Genomic DNA, 11,540 nt, shown 5'->3' with positions numbered 1-11,540 from the left:
GTGAACGAGAGGGAGCGCACCCACGTCCTGCCAGCCACGGCCAGGTGGAAATGTGGTCCAGCTTCTGCCAGATTTTGAGACTCTTCAAAAGAAGCCAGAAATCCTGTCTTTTATGTGAAATTCCCTGATTCTTATTTACAAAACAGAAACAGACTCACAGACTTAGAGAATGAGCTTATACCAGGGGGGAGGGGTGGGGGGAGGGATAGACTGGGAGTTTGGAATTGGCTTGTACACACTACTATATAGATAACCAACAAAAAAAGAAGAAGAAAAATTCCCTGATTCTTAAGCGTTGGCAACTAACATGAATTTGTTTTAAACATTGTGGGAAGACCAGAATATGTCTGTGAGCCACATGTGGGCTTTGCAACCTTTCCTACAGACCAAGCTTCCAACCTAGAAGCTCTGGGCGGCTCACACCTCCTGGGCCCACGGGTCCCCCATTCTGTCAGCAGTGGTTTGTGTCTTAGGCACTGTGCACAAGCCCCATGTTAGGGCTCTGGACTACACAGACAGTCTCTGCCCACACAGGCCACTCCAACCCCCTTCTGAAGCCCAATTCCAAAGAGGTGGAGGGTTCTAAACTCCCAAGCGATAGAGAATATGGAAAGTACCCCAGGAAGGGGGTCAAGAAGCCTGAGCTGTCATCTGACTCTGGCACTGATTTGCTGTGTGACCTTGGGCAATCACTCCCCCTCTCTGGGCTTCAGTTTCCTCCTCTGTCACGTGTTTGTAGGATGAAGAAAGAGAAGGGCGGAAGAATGCATGCTTTCTGTTCCTAGGACTCAAATGAGTATTTCCTCTTGGCAGCACAGAACCCCACCTGGCTTACCCAGTGCCCAGCAGGCATTCTTGTCCTCAGACTGACCTGGGCAGGGACAAGCTGGTTCCACCTCCCAGCCCGGGAATCCTGCATTTCAGAGCGGGGAGTCTGGGTCATCCTCATGGACTCTTTGTGTAATTAGGTTAGCAATGCTGGAGGCTGCTTCACGGGTGGAACCCGCCTTTCCGTCACTGGGAAGAGTGAGGCTGTTGGCCCCTACTGGTGCTGATGGCAGAGGTCCGGGTTTGTGAGACCGTCTCCCTGCCCAGAGGTGCTCATGGCCACAGGATGGCTCAGGTGGGCAAGCCCGCACCTGCCCTGTCTGCAAGCCCTCAGACAGTTTCCCAACGGGCTCTGCAGCTGAGAGGAGCCTTCCTTAGGCTGATAGGAGCAGAGGGGCTCTGGGAGATCTTTTTATCCAACCTCAGAATTGTATAGAGGGGAAAACTGAGGCCCGGGGAGGGAAAAGCGTTGACCCAAGGTCACCCAGTCAACAGAACAAACACCCACATCTCCTTACTCTCTTGTCCTGTGTTCCTTCTCATCTAACATCAGGTTCTCCTGGAAGTGGGCACTGGTGAGATACACAAAGAGTGACAGATAAGACAGACAGACAGACAGACCCAGACAAGCACTGACTTTGCCCATCACCACCTGTGGCCTAAGACCAGCAGTTGTGGACTCCGTGCCTGGAGCCCCCATGTGGTGACTTACAGGAACGAGGGAGCAGGGGTTGAGGGATGGAGGACACACTGTTACCCTGTGGGATGGAATGGGGGTTCTATCACCAGACCTCCTGATGTTTTCAAAATAAAGCTAAATATCTGAATGTTTGGGTGTAATTTATCCAAATTTTTAAATGTTGGCAACTAATTTTTAAAATGCTTTTTAGTAGAATACTAGGAAAAGAAAACACATTCACAGGCCGTCACCGGCTCTAGGGCCACCAGTTTGCAACCTCTGCTCCCTTCTCTTACCCTCAGTTTACCCTGCTTTAAAGTGGGTATCATGGGACTTCCCGGGTGGTCCAGCGGTTAAGACTCCAAGCTTGCAATGCATGGAGGCACGGGTTCAACCCCTGGTCGGGGAACTAAGGTGCTACATGCCTCACGGCGCAGCCTAAAAAAGTATAAATAAAAAATAAATAAATAAAGTGGGTATCACGACAGTACCCCCTCTCATAGGGCAGTTGAGGGATTACATGAGATAAAACCACTAGAGGGCCTATCATACCACTGGGCCCACAGTGGAAGGTAGCTGTTGTTATTTATTAAGACATGGGATCCTTTTCTTAGAAGAAATGGGAAGGGACTTGTTAAGCTTAGCACAAGGCAACTGGGAGGCCCTGAGCCAGAACTCAGGATCTTTCCAACAATCCACAAATCCGAGTGTGTGCTTGCTGTATGCCTGGTGCCCTGGGCATGTATCCGTTTAAAACCCTGTCCCCGCCTTGAATTTACAAGGGAGGTGGCACTGGGCTCACCCAGCAGCTCGTGGGGTTGTCCTTCAACTCCAGGAATCCAAGAGCATCCCTCCACCAGGCCCCTAATCTGGGAGAAACATCCTACTTTCAAAGGTCAGATCTCTAAAAACAAAAAGAATGCAGCTCCTTTCACATTAGACAACACATTTCTGCTTGTTTGTTTTAATGAGAAACTTCAGGGGGAAGATGACAGTCCTTCCACGTAGCTGTTCGACAAATCTGCCTCCTGAAACCAGTTCCAAAGATATTTAAAGGACAATTCTGGGGGAAAAAGAATTTAGAACAAATTCTAATTAGTCCCTGTGGGACTAGGGGCCATTGCCGATTTCTGCCCTGAGAACCCGGAGACCAGGGCCTAAGGTTACTTCCTGATGTCCAGGGTGCAGAACGGTCTTCTTCCTGAGCTCAGCCCACACAGCGGCCGCTGGGGGCAATGTCAGGCCCATTCCTGGCTTTGCTGGAGGCCTTGTGGACACAGAGCCTGCAGTGCTGATGGAGGCCATGCGTGCTCTGCCTTCAGGGTGGGAGAAGCCGGAGTCGCTCTGGCTGACATGCCTGAGTTCTGGTGGGCGGACAAGCAGGTAGAGCCTGTAATTACAGGAAAGCGGCCGGGGGCGTGTGTGGACAGGCCTCCCAGAGCCCAGGCAGGTGGCCTCCTGACAAGGAGGCCCCTAGGGTTTGGACTCTGGGTGCAAAAAGCCATCAGGGTGGGGGAGGGGTGGTTATGTAGCTGTGACGCCACAGCCACTGACAAAATGACCTTGCTCTGCTCCACTGCCTCGTTCCTACCCCGCAACTCAGAAGGACGTGAAGACCTAGCAGTCCTTCCTCCAGGCACTGGCAGTGGCCCTCACCTTTATCAGCATCAGGGTTACATGGAGAGGGCTGTTAAAACAGACTGTCAGGCCCCACCCCAGGAATTTCTGACTCAGGAGGTAGGGATGGGGCAGAGAATTTGCGTTTCTCATACATGCACAGGGATGGTGCTGATACAGCTAGTCTAGGGGCCACACTTCGAGAACCACTGCTCTAGGGCTTCCTGAAGTCAGTCTGCTTGGGCCCTGATTTGCTGTGTGTCTCTGGACAGGTATCTGAGCCTCTCTGGACTTCTGTTTCTCTCAGAAGGAGAAGCCAGCTTTGTCTTTGAACAGATATACCCCACCTCGGTGCTGAGATGCCTAATTACTACTTGCAGGTAGCTCAGAGACCTTCACATGAAAGGCCCAGGCCTTTGCACAAGGTTCTTACTCCATGGTTCCAACTTGCTTCTGACCACTGTGAGAGCTGTTGCTTTAGGAGAGATTGTCACTTTAAGCCTTAAAGGGACAGGCCAGGCCAGCATCTCTGGGTCTCAGCGCTCACCCTGCCTGCAAGAATATTGAAGCCATTTGCTAGCCTGGTCTTTGAGATTGTTTTGTTTCCTTGGGGAGGGAGGTGGCAAGGGCTCGTCACTGTCCCAGTGGTAAGGCCTCTGTGGCACAGAGGGTCATAATCAAAGTCATATCTGCCAGCCGTTCTCCTTTCTCATCTGAATGTCCAAGTGGACCGTGACCTTTCTACACTCGGGGGCCTGTCGCCCTTCCCCACAGTATCTAGGGCAGGAGTGGACTCATGGCAGATGCTGAGTGCAGGCGGACCCCAAGAAATGAACAAGCAAATAACCAAATGGTTCCTTAACCAGCCCCTCAGCCTGGGTGTTTGGCCCTCTGCAGTTACGTGGGCTTTCGCACTTCTGGTCTCCTTTGTTCCTCACAGGACAGTCATGGGGAGATAGGCAAGTATTCTTATCCCCATTTCACAGGTGGGGAAACTGAGGCCCCCGGAAGGTGGCCCGACTTGCCCAACTTTACTAGTAAGTAAAGGGCAGTTGCAGAAAGAAAAGTCTAGAACTCCATGCCGCAGACCCTCACCACAGCCTCTCCCGAGTCTAATCGGTTTTCTTTTCCATGTCCCTGTAAGAGCCATTCTGCAGGTATTTGCCATGGAGATGAAACTGGGAGAGCAGTGATCTAGGAATCCAGACCCTTCCTGGTTCCGGAGAGGGAGGAATAGTTTCAACTTTGCAGAAATTGCCAGTCTTTCCCAGGGGCCTGCCTTAGGCCCGCTTGGTGTCACATGCTGGTACATCCCAGGTACCCATGGCAGGCTAGACCACATGGTGCTTCACCTCCGGAGCCCAGTACTGTGCCTGCCACATGGTTGGTACACAATCGGTATTTGTTGAGCCAACGAATGAATAAATGAAGACAGACGTGGTTGAAATACTGGGTCTAAACTTACCAGCTGTGTGACCTTAGACAAATCCTTCCACTCTCTAAGCCTTGGTTTCTTCAACTGTAAAATCAGAATACTAATAATTTTTATAATAATACCAAATAGTGGCATAATAATTAAGAAAACTGGCTCTGGAGCCAGAACTGCCTGCCTCTAAGTCCTAGCTCCATCCTACTCTACTGGGTGACCTCAAGCAAGCTACTAAACCTCTCTGTTCCTTGGCTTCCTCATTGATAAAGTGAGGATTGTGGTAGTACTTATGTAGTGTCGTGAGGATAAAAATGAGCTAATATGTGTAAAGTGCTCTATCCAATATTATAAATAACCCTTAACAATGATGATTCTATCTCTGTGCATTGGTAAATTAAATTATAACATTTAAGTAACAAGTACCCGGCAGAGTGCCTGGCACAGAGATGGAAGTGCTCAGTAAACAGTAACCATTATTCTTATCTTGGGCACTCACTGGCCCATAGCTCTCTGTGTCTCTTAAATCACACCTAGGAAGTGGAGACACGGGGCCTGAAAATTGTGGTGGTGGACTTAGTGGTCCCATTCCCAGGAGCCACCAACCCACAGTTGAGGAAGGTAAAGTACCTCCAGTGGCCACCGGGGGCAGCAGAGGTCCCATCCCCAGATGCCCTGCTGAGGGTTCCCTGAGTCCCATGTCCAGGAGGTAATCAAGGAAGGGTTGACTATTCCACTGTGCCCACAGGCAGGCATTCTCCATAACCCTGACATGCAAGGCATTCCCCCAGAGAACACCCCTCACTTCTGAGGGTTAGACTCCCAACCCTGCATTGAACAGCCACATCATCTTGGATAAGTCCCTTTGTCTTCCCTAAACCTCAGTTTTCTCAGCTGGGACATGGGGATACAGTGGTTTGGAGGGTTGAATGAGCTAGAAAGGACAGTCCCTGGGGTGAAGTGTGTGCTCAGTGACAAGGTAGCATGATGGTTATTAGCCCAAACTCTGCAGCCAGACTACATTAAGCTTGAGTCCTGCCTACAACACTCATTGGCTGTGTGCCTTTGGGTAAGTGACTTAACTTCTCTGTGTCTGTCTCCTCATTTGTAGAATGGGGATGATAGTAATAGTACATGTAACTCTCAGAGTTGTTGGGAGAATTAAATGAATGTCTAAAGTTTTTAGAACAGTGCCCGGCACATATAGTAAGTGCTGTGTAAATGTTTGCCTATTATTATTAGAAGTCATAGTATTTTGGCTGCGTTGGGTCTTCGTTGCTGCGCGCGGGCTTTCTCTAGTTGCGGCGAGAGGGGACTACTCTTCATTGCGGTGCACGGGCTTCTTATTGCGGTGGCTTCTCTTGTTGCAGAGCACGGGCTCTAGGCGCGCGGGCTTCAGTAGTTGCAGCACGTGGGCTCAGTAGTTGTGGCTCACGGGCTCTAGAGCACAGTCTCAGTAGTTGTGGCACACGGGCTTAGTTGCTCCGCAGCATGTGGGATCTTCCCGGACCAGGGATCGAACCCGTGTCCCCTACATTGGCAGGCAGATTCTTAACCACTGCACCACCAGGGAAGTCCCCAAGTCGTAGTATTTTTGATGTTATTGTTATTTATTCTGAATAAGCTGCAACATTTCAGCTTTCTGCAGAAACCTCCCTGCTTGACATGAACTCCCCAAAAAGAGGCTTAGAGGAGACGGGAGAGATATGGCCCCTGGATGAGGAAGGACTTTTTCCTTTTGGTGCAGCTGAGAGTCTAATTTGGGACGCAAGATGGTCTGAGAGTACAGGGCACGGAAGACAGCCGCACTCAGTGAAAACACTTCAGTGCCTGGCTTCGGGCTAAGCTTCTGCTGGCAGAGGTGATCAGGATCTTCACCAGGTCATCTGGGACCCAGGAAAGATCACCAAAGAATACCAATGAGCCCATGACAGGCGCACAAAGGTCTCCAGCCAAGAAGTCCTCGCCAGGACAGATGGCAGGATGGAACAGGGGTAAAATCCTCCATCCCCCAAGGGCTGAGGTCTAAGTAGGTATAGGGGAAAATCCCAGTCTAATCCTTCCCACTGCACCTGTGCCCCCGAGTCCTACTGGGATGGCCAAGGGAAGAAGAGGAGATCAGTACGTACCCACTGGTGGCGTCAGCCACAAAGGCATCCCAGGGCCTGCCAGAAGGACTTCTGAGAAATAGATCAAAGGCTGCAGATCTCCGTGGAATAGCTGGTAATGCTTATCCTGCTTGGAAACAACGGGCACGTCGCTCCGGCCTCCTCCGGCAATGTCCTCAAGCCCGCTTTGTCGAGGGTTTACCTCGTGCTAATCACCGTTCAAGAGCCCTGCGTGCGCCTCTTCTCATTGAAACCTCCTTCCACAACCCTATGAGGTAGTGGCCACAGTCATCTCCATCTTACAGAGGAGGAAACGGAAGCTTCCAGGGGTGAAATCATTTCTTCTAGATCATACACTAGTGTGTATCAGAGCCAGGATTTGAGTCCTGCTCTCTCTGCCTCCCAAAAATGTGTCCCCAGCCTCCTGGGATGGGCAGCCTCCAAGATGGCCCTCAGTGACCCCTGCTTCCTGTAGTCAAACCCTCCCATCCAGGGTGGACAGGACCTAGTGATTCACTTTTTTTTTTAAATTTTTATTTATTTATGTGTTTATGGCTGTGTTGGGTCTTCGTTGCTGCGTGCAGGCTTTCTCTAGTTGCGGCGAGTGGGGGCTACTCTTCGTTGTGGTGCACGGGCTTCTCATTGCAGTGGCTTCTCTTGTTGTGGAGCACGGGCTCTAGGCGCGCGGGCTTCAGTAGTTGTAGCACGCGGGTTCAGTAGTTGTGGCTCACGGGCTCTAGAGTGCAGGCTCAGTAGCTGTGGCGTGCGGGCTTAGTTGCTCTGCGGCATGTGGGATCTTCCCAGAGTAGGGCTCGAACCCATGTCCCCTGCAATGGCAGGCGAATTCTTAACCACTGCACAACTAGTGAAGTCCTGTGATTTACTTCTAATGAACAAAACAGGGAGAAGGTGATGGATGCCATTTCCAAGATTAGGTTACAGAGACAGAGGTTTCCATCTTGTGCACGTCCTTTCTTGCTTGAAGCCCTTGAAGCCCTTGAGGGAAGCAAACTGCGATTTTTCGAGTAGATCTATAGCTCTGTGGCAAAGAATGAGGGTGGCCTCAGACCCACAGCCGAGGAGGAGCTGAGGTTCTCAGTCCAACACAAGAAACAGAATCCTTCCAGAGCCACATGAGTGAGCTGGGGAGTAGATACTCCCCAAGGAGAGCCTTGAGTTGACTGTGCCTTTGCTCCCCGGCTGACACCTTGCCGGCAGCCTGCGCAGAATTCCTGAGCCAGAGGCACCCAGCCAGGCCACCCTGGATTCCTGACCCACAGAAACTGAGAGATAATAAATGCTTCTTGTTTCAAGCCTCTGCGTTTTGGGGAGATTTGTCACGCAGCAGTAGATAACTAATACACTTGCTCTCACTACTAGCAACACACACCAAACATACCCCCACAACCATCATGAGAAGGATTAAAAAGACTCACTCGGCCATCGCGGGCAGAGCTGGGAAGGCCCTCCTCACATCTGCTAACCCAGCCCTTCATTTTGCTTTTGCCAGTGAGGGCGCTTAGTTGCAGAGACAGAATGACCCTTTGCCACAGTCACACACAAGCTAGGGGATCGCTACCGAGGTCTCCAGCCTCCAGGAACTCATGAGGGTGTTATAGACAAAACAGTGCAGATTCCTAAGAATTCACAGTTGCCACCTTGTCTTAGTGCCAGGTGTTTGAAAAGAGCACTGTTGGCTGGAAGATCTCAGTAAAGCCTCCTCTACAAATACTAAAAACACAGCCAAGAAAAAAAAAAAAACCTGAAAATTTCCAGTGGGCTCAAATATTCAATTTCAAGTAGATATCGAATATAGTGGAGTTCTTTAGTACAACGTTTCTGGTTTTGTTCCTTAAGCCAAATATATCTTGTCATGTCACTTGCTCCTGTGATCTAAAGGAAGTTCCCCTGGCAATGAAGGTACACTGTGAATGGGAACTGCACTGATCCCTTGTGTCCCTGTGCCCCAGCCTCCTTTTTGTTTCCTTTGGTGGCGCTGTATTGGCCTGAGGTCGGGGTCAGGGGGACATCGTCTGGCCTCGGAGCTTAGAACTAGAGCAGCCTCCCAACCCTCGGGCTGGGTCGCCCATCCCCACCCCTGCCCATCCCCACCTCGAATTCTCACTATGCCTTTGCTCCTTATGAGTTGTCAGGAGGACTGGATGGGGCCAGTTCCTGCATCCTTTCCCCACACCCAAATCCTCCCTTCCCGCTGCCTTGCAGAGGCTGGATACGATGTACGCTGGAGAAGGACAGAGTGGCCACATCCCAGGCCCAGCTGTCTCCAACATCAATTCTCAGCATCACCCAGGGAGGCCGGGTAGATCTTCTGGGAATAGAACCAGCTACATAATCTGCAGATCCCAACGCAAAGTGAACACGTGAGGCCATTAGTTCAAAAATAATTAAGAATTTCAAGGCAACGACATTAACCCCAGCATAGGGCCCTTCTGCAAGGCTGCACGTTCAGAAGCCAACCTGGGCTTGGAGTCTCCGATAAAAACCACCCCGGAGCTGCCGTTCCTAGAGGGCCTGCCCAAACTGCTCAGAGCAGAAAATGGGCTGTCGCTTCCCGGCTGTTGCGTCTCCTGAGCAGAAACATCTCGTAGGCCCAGGGTGTCCTCAGAATCAGAAACATACCTCCAGGAGGAAAGACCTCCCACCCAAGGCAGATGGTTTTCTGGAAGGCTGCAGGCTGCTGCTGTCAGAGGTTGGCCTGCTCGCAGAGCTGTGGACAGAGAGAGAGGGAGGGAGACAGAGAGGCGGAAGCCAAATGGGGAGGCCTGGGCAGTCTGAAAACTCCAGAAAGCAAGGGCAGGTGTACCCAACCGCCATGTGAATTCCTGGCCCTGAGTGTGGGGAAAACACACACACACACACACACACACACACACAGAGCCAGGCCAAACTTGGCTGAGAAAGGAGAGCAGCAGAATTTCCCCAGGGCTGGGGGCTTGAGAAACAGCTTGGATCATTGAAACGTCAGTAGAAAACACGTGCAGACTCCTGAGAGGTTGCAGAGGGGACCGACAGGCCAAATAGAAACTTCTAGACATATTTCCTTTGTTGTTCTTTCTCCTCCCTCTCCTCTTTCTTCTTAGGTTTTAAAAAGTTGCCAACATTTCAAATTTAGACTTCACATAAAAATTCGTATTCCTGGCTTCCCTGGTGGCACAGTGGTTGAGAATCCGCCTGCCAATGCAGGGGACATGGGTTCGAGCCCTGGTCCGGGAAGATCCCACATGCCACGGAGCAACTAAGCCTGTGCGCCACAACTACTGAGCCTGCGCTCTAGAGCCCGCGAGCCACAACTCCTGAAGCCTGTGCACCTAGAGCCTGTGCTCCACAACAAGAGAAGCCACCGCAAGGAGAAGCCTGTGCACCACAATGAAGAGTAACCCCCGCTAGCCACAACTGGAGAAAGCCTGCATGCAGAAATGAAAACACAGCCAAAAATAAATAAATTTTTTTTAAAAATTCATATTCCTAGTAGCTCCCCAAAAAAATCCAGAACCTCTAGTAACACTAGAGCCAAGTTCCTGTATGACAGCAATCTACTGCCTCCGCTACAGGGGCTGGTGGCCTCTTGTTTGCCGCAGTCCCCATCACTCCTAAGGTCTCCCTGACGTTGAATCCAAGTGGCAGGTGCTACATATTTGTGCTTGCGCTGCTGTTTTCTCGTTATGGAGTTAACGGGAAAGTGAATGTTTCTATCAAAAGTGGGAAACTAAGAGGTTGACCAAGAGTTCCATGTACTTCAAGAAATATGGGAAAGAGCATGTTTCTTTGTGGAAGTGAAGAGCTTCCCTACAAGTTTAATACGCAAAGAATTTCTAAGTAAAAAGAATACAACCTAAATGCCCTGCGAAACAGACCATAGCAGTCCCTGCTCTGCCCACCTCACTCAGTCGTGTCCCTGTTGCATCCAAAACAGAGTGTCCTGGACCAGATGTCTCCAGAATGCAGGGGCACTCCCAGCTTCTTCTCCCATGAGGGCTCAGAGCGATCTTTCTTTTGTTCTGTTCTGATGGTTTTCCCAGCAAAGGCAGAGGACTTGGGGGATTCCTAGCATCTTCTGTCACTTGGTGTGGGGTCAGTTTCCTTCTCCCAGAGCTGTATGGGTGTTTAACCCCATGGGTGGGTTTCTTCCCGAGCCGCGAGTACCACCAGCGTTTGGCGTACCTGTCAGCCCTCCACTGGGCAGTTGAGGGGTCCAGTTCGACAGGGGGAGGGGGTCTGAGGCAGCCCTGTGGCCTTCCACAGCTGGGCTAGTGTCCCAGTCATTGGGAGGGCAAGGAAAGTAGGGGGTGGGGTGGAACCTGGGAAGGCCATGGTGGATGTTGGCCAGGCCATAGTGGTTGCTCAGATGCAGGGCTCCCCGCCCACAGTCAGGAAAGTGACCTGCAGAAGGTTTTAGAGATTGGCGGGGCGGGGGGTGGGGGGGGGAAGTAATTTGGTTCCCACCAATGGTTGGAGAGCCATATGCCAGTACCTATAAGTTCCCAGAGCTCAGGCCTGGGCCAGTGGGAGCCATAGGTGACTGAGCCAGGCCTAGAAGGGGTGGGGTGCATGCTGCCTGGAAGGGGAAACTGAGGACACCACGGAAAGTGTGTGATTCCTTATCTAGCCACGTAGCCTCGCCTTCCCATGTCTGCCACAGGGGGAAACCGGACCTGCCACCCAGGGCTGCGGGGAGATAATTAGTCCTTCTAAAGCACATCGTAATCCCCAAATCAAAGGGGGTTCAGAGCCGCAAACTCACCATACAGCGAGCTCTGTCAGCCACAGGAACACCCGCTGCAGTGGGTGGGCTCTGATTTGCAGACCCTCCAAAGAGCCAATTCCTACAGGGCTTGACTGGCCTAATGACTGCCCCACCCAC

Source organism: Tursiops truncatus, chromosome 1 (assembly GCF_011762595.2).
Source record: "Tursiops truncatus isolate mTurTru1 chromosome 1, mTurTru1.mat.Y, whole genome shotgun sequence".
Classification (NCBI taxonomy): Eukaryota; Metazoa; Chordata; class Mammalia; order Artiodactyla; family Delphinidae; genus Tursiops; species Tursiops truncatus.
The sequence above is the reverse complement of the archived record's forward strand: the minus strand, read 5'-3'. Positions refer to the sequence as shown.